This window comes from Alosa sapidissima, chromosome 12, assembly GCF_018492685.1.
Source record: "Alosa sapidissima isolate fAloSap1 chromosome 12, fAloSap1.pri, whole genome shotgun sequence".
Taxonomy (NCBI): Eukaryota; Metazoa; Chordata; class Actinopteri; order Clupeiformes; family Clupeidae; genus Alosa; species Alosa sapidissima.
The window spans coordinates 2,447,658-2,453,776 of NC_055968.1; positions in this window are offsets into that span (position 1 = coordinate 2,447,658).

A 6,119-nucleotide genomic window follows, 5' to 3' on the forward strand; every position below is an offset into this window, starting at 1 on the left:
GGGAATGTGTGGTTTCTGTGGGTTGGACTGTCTTTAGAGGTCATTGAACATGGAGAAAAATGATGTCTCCATTTTTTTACCTGTTTCAACCCTATTTGTATATTTCACTGTAATTAACACCATAAATTTTGCCTAAATCACTGGCTATGTTGAATAAAGTTCACAAAACAGTTATTTTCAACAGGATGATTGTATGTCAGATTGTCAGTATTATGATTGTATGTCAAACAATTAGAGATAAGATCAATAACCAATCAGTTTCACCAAATACACATACTCCATTGCTGAAAGATAGCGAAAACATAACAGAATCACAGATGAGACCTCAAACAACATTCAATTCATTTACATATACACAACATATTAGATCTCACCTCCACAATTTCCTCATCAAAATCTACAACTAGTCTACTAGATCCTATTCCTACTCACCGTCTTAAGACTGCTCTCCCCTTCCTGGATACAAGGATACAAAGATACAAGGATACAAGGAAGTTTATTGTCACAATGCATATAGGTACTGGAAGTAAGAAATGCAGTGAAATTATGTCTGGGGGGGGGGGGGGGGGGGGTAAAAAGTGCAATAGAAGAGGGGTTTAGTAGATTAAGTGGCAAGGGCTGCATAATAAAGGTGGGGGAGGATTGGGATTGGGGGGGGGGGGGGCACCAACAAGGAGCACCCAAGAGCAACAAGGGCAAGGAAAAACTCCCTTGGGCAGATCCAAGGCTAGGCAATCAAGGACATGGGTAGATAGATGGAGGAGAAATCAAAAATAATAAATAAAAAGTTCTATGGAGATGTGCAAAAGTTAGAGAAAGTCAGATGTGTGTGTGTGTGTGTGTGTGTGTGTGTGTGTGTGTGTGTGTGTGTGTGTGTTTTGACGTGTGATTAAATAACAAAATAAATAAAGGTCTGTAGCATAGGGAGAGGGATGTAAAAGTGCTAAAAGTCATGTAGATGTGTGTGTGTGTGGGGGGGGGGGGGGTGCGGGGGGTCATGAGTGCTGAAGAGTGAATGAGTGCAAATTCAGTATAGTGTGAGTTCAGAGTTGGGAAATGTTTGACAGTGCTGAGGAGTGAATGTGTGCAAAGTCAGTATAGTGTGAGTTCAGAGTTCGGATGGCCTGGGGATAAAAACTTCTCCTGAGTCTCTCAGTTATGGCATCTCACATAGGCATCTTCTTGATTTCAGTGGTAGGAATAATCCATTGTTAGGATGAGAAGAGTCCTTCAGAATCTTTTGGGCTCTTAGGAGTACTCTTCTGGAATAGATATCTTGTAGAGCAGGGAGTTGAGTTCTTATAGTACGCTCAGCTGAGCGCACTACTCTCTGCAGAGTACTACAATCTCTAACTGTGGAGTTCCCATACCAGGTGATGATGCTACCAGTTAGAACACTCTCAACCGCTGAAGTGTAGAAGGCCTTCATGATGGATGTAGAAACTTTGAATTTCCTTAGCTGACGAAGGAAGTAGAGTCGTTGTCTGGACTTCTTCAGAACATATTGAGTGTTAACAGTCCATGTTAAGTCAGTAATGTGGACACCAAGGTATTTAAAACTTGTGACTCTCTCTACAGGTTGCCCGCTGATCATTAGTGGAGTGTAACTGTAGTTCTGCTGCTTCCTTCTGTAATCCACTACCATTTCCTTGGTTTTATTGATATTCAGTGTCAAGCTGTTAGATTGACACCACTGTGCCATCTCATCAACCTGATCCAAGTAGAGCTGTTCATTGTTGTTACTAATCAGGCCCAAGATCACTGTGTCATCTGCAAACTTGATGATGGAGGTATGACTACTGTTGGCTTTGCAGTCATGTGTGTAGATGTTGTACAGCAGTGGACTCAAAACACTGCCTTGGGGAGCACCAGTGCTGATGGTTAATGAGTCAGATGTCAGACCCCCCACTCTAACCACTTGTGAACGGTTGGTGAGGAAGTCAAATATCCAGTGACACAGGGTGGTGTTCAGTCCTAAGGCCTTCATCTTTGTGACCAAGGTGAGAGGTACTATCGCGTTGAATGCTGAACTAAAGTCAATGAACAGCATCCTCACATAATTCCCATACCCCTCCTCCAGGTGAGTTAAGGTGGTGTGCATGAGGTTTGACATGGCATCCTCTGTAGACCTGTTGGCTCTGTAAGCAAATTGGAGGGGGTCAAAGGAGGCAGGGAGGGATGAGCAGATAATGTTTTTCACAAGCTTCTCAAAACACTTCATCACTGTAGACGTCAGGGCTACTGGGCGGTAGTCATTCAGACATGATGGACTTTTGTTTTTCGGTACTGGAACAATAACAGACTGCTTGAGGCAAGTAGGAACTGTCTCTTGAGCCAATGATGTGTTAAAAATGTAAGTGAACACAGGAGCTAACTGAGCAGCGCAGGATTTCAAAACCCTGTTAGAAATTCCATCTGGTCTAGCAGCTTTTCTACAATTAACCCTCCTAAAGGCATTGCTCACATCGACCTCAGAGACACAGAAAGGTGCATCCTCATAATAATGTAATGTTGGATAATGTTTTGCTCTAGATTATAAATAATTCAATGCTATAAGGGCATATACCGCAGTGGTTTAAGACATCTGTTAAAAGCCCTCCCTTAAAAAACCTAGCCTTGTATCAGGTCCTCCTGAACCTCAGCGCTGCCTTTAACACCATAGACCATGACATACTACTTAGGCTTGAAAATGTGATCAAAGACTCAGCACTCGCTTGGTTTCATACCTTCCTAACCGTCAATGATTTGTACAGGTCCATAATAAACCATCTACCCAGATTATGGTAAAATATGGAGTGCCTCAAGGCTCAGTACTGGGGCCCCTGTTGTTTAGCAGATGATACACAACTATACCTCTCCATAAAACCTGATGAATTAACCCTGTTAGCCAAACTTGACACATGTATAAGAGATATAAAGACATGGATGACGAATAATTTCATGCTTTTGAACTCAGATAAAACAGAAGTCATGGTTTTAGGTTCTGAAAATTAGGGATATCCTATCCACACCACAGGCTACATAGTAATCTTCCACTGACCTCATCCACAAGTGTTAAAAACCTAGGAGTTATAATTGACCAGGACCTAGCACTAAATAATCACTTAAAACAGATCACCAAAACTTAACCCATTTTACCATTTAAGGAACATTTCAAAGATAAGGAAGTCCTTATCCTTACCAGATGCCGAGAAATTAATCCATGCTTTTGTCACCTCAAGGATAGACTATTGCAATGCTATTATGCTGGCTGTAATAATACCTGTCTAAAGAGCTTACAGTTTATACAAAATGCAGCTTCACACACACAAAATATGAACATAATATTTCCCCCATCCTAGCATCTTTACACTGGCTACCTGTTAAAAGTCATTGACTTCAAAATATTAATACTACTATATCTCTTGGTTGGTCGCCTGCATTGAAAGAGGACACCTCATGAAGACGCTCTTTTGTCTGCTTCTGACAGAAGAAGCACTTATCTATGCTGGCAGCAGCTGCTGCTGAACAAGTGTACAAAGTCCCTCTAGATGGACTTGATGCAGTTGCAGGTGTTGCTCCAGGTTCAGAAGATGGTCTCCCACGTCTTTTTTGAAGACACTGAGTCCTGCCTGCTTCACATGATTTCTAGTAGCGAATCTTAGCATGCTGCAGATTCTCACTGTTACAGGTGGATTTGTAGCAGTTCCTGTGCCAAACTGCTTTGTTCTGTTGTAAAATAACTGCACTGTAACATTGTAATCGTTGCCTGATCTGTGATCACCATCTCCATACTCTCTCATGGACAAAAACAAGAAATTTGGCATATATCTCTAGTGATGGGTCATTCACAAGTCCACACATATCTGCCACTGGATACATAGCCCAAAATCTGTTTCTTTTAGAATATGTGTGCCATCACATGACTAACAGAAAGACACACCTCAGAATATAGGCTAACCTAACTAGACTGTGCCACCATGAACTATGAAAATGTGCTTGCTCAAATGTAGAAAGCTAGAAGGTCACTAATATCACCAACTATGAAGAACAGAGCACTATGTGCTTCAGGTTATTCGATATTCTAAATTCTATAACTGCCAGCTAGTGTCTCTCTTTCTCTTTCTCTCTCTTACACACACACACACATACACACACTCACCTGTCTGTTTGTCTATCTGATCCTTTTACCCTTTCTTTTCTTCACACTTACATAGGCTACGGAAGGCCTTACAAACTTCAGTTGGTACTAGCTATGTAAAAGTCTATTAAACTTGATTTAACAGAGATCTCTGCACTTTGTGCTCTGAATGGGTGTAGACTGGCAGAGCAGGCTAGGCCCAATTTTTAAGCATTTTAGGCACAATTTCTTGTTAAAGAGATCAATCATCTTTTGCACACTACCTTGTAGAATATCTTTGCTTTTTGGCACCAAACCCTATGCTATAATACCAGCAATGTGAGGTGGATGGGCAAAACACCAAATTTGACCTTTTCTGAATTTGACCTTTGATTTGGGTCCTTCAAAACCTTCAAAAAAATGGAGACCTATTTTCTTTTACACTAAGAACCCCTAGAACAAAGATATAATACTCTCCAAAAATTAACATGTGTGGGACACCTATAGCTCCAGTGGGTGTGGCTCTTCCCCAAACTAATGAATGTCAGTGAAACTATGGGAAAGCCAAGTGATCAAAATTGGATATGGATTTAATGTGTTGTCCTTACATTGTAGCCTAATATAGCCTACTATAGAAGTCCAGAAAGATGTCCAACATTAGGGCAATCCTACCCCTATCTTAACTTTTAAGAGACTCTGCTTCTCTGGGATGCTCTTTTTTATACCCAACCCAGTGCGTGCCTCTTGCACAAATCAAATTAAAAAAAGAACATAGGTATATTTTCCATGAAATAGTCAAATTTGTCATTTTCAACATTTGATATGTTGTTTGTGTCCTTTCTGCATTATAGCTTCTATAAGTTTACGAGATTTGCATTCTGCATTATTATATTCTGTTTTTATTCGCTTTTACAAAACCAACTTTTTCTGATTTGGGGTTGTAGGCTAGCCTACTATTTTTAGATTTTTGTCCTAGGCCTAATGTTGCTGCACCTGTCAATGAGTTTTAGAAAGCGCTTGCACACTGCAAGAATGCACATAGCCTATGACTATGCCTTTGTCTTTAGAACCAAATTCGTTGAAAACACCTTTGAAAAAGTGCCCCCACTTACAATCAACTAGGCCTAGGCTATTCATTAAACGTCTATGATCAACAAAAGAAGCAAACAATGAGTAGGCTATGTAAGGCTACCGCAATTAAAATGATAACCATATGGTAATAGGCAGAGCGTAGACAATCTGCAGTGTTTTGCGAGTCAATACATTTAGCAAATGTTAAAAAATTCACATGGAGGACTGATAACAGCTGGCTGAACTAATAAGACAACATAATTAAAGGTGCTCTAAGCGATGCCACATGTTTTTTAGGCTAAAACATTTTATGTCACTTACTGCAAACATCACCTAACCAACCACTAGCTGTCTGTGTCCTGAATACAGCATTGTAAAAAACGCGATCTCTGTGGACAGCCCAGGCTCCAAAAACGGCAACAAAAACTGCAACAAAAACAACCTGGGCAAACTAGCCCATAAAAATATAACAAACTATTCCAGCAAAAGGAACAAACTGTTCTTGTTGAAAGTCAACAGAAGTGACGTTACCCAGCATCGCTTAGAACAGTGGTTTTCCGGGGGCCGCGAAGGGGTGCCAGGGGGGCCTCAGCAAGTTGGAAGGAAAAAATAAAAGCAACAAATAAATACATTTGAAAAAATCAAAATATACCTATTACTTTGAGGGTTGTTTATACAATGCCATTATAATAATTTGTCGCATATCTGAACATTATATTTTCCATCAATAGTATAGCTCTCATATAGCAGAAAGCCCCAAAATGCAATTTTTACACACTGTATGCTCCATCGCGAATGCTTGTGGCTAAAATAATTATTAGGATTAGCTTTATGTATTTTTAGATTTGCCGTAGTATTGTTGATGGGTTTAATAACACATCAAGGGGGTCCTTGGCCAGAACCTTGTGGTATTTGGGGGGCCTAATCAATACTGGTCTGCAAGTGTAAG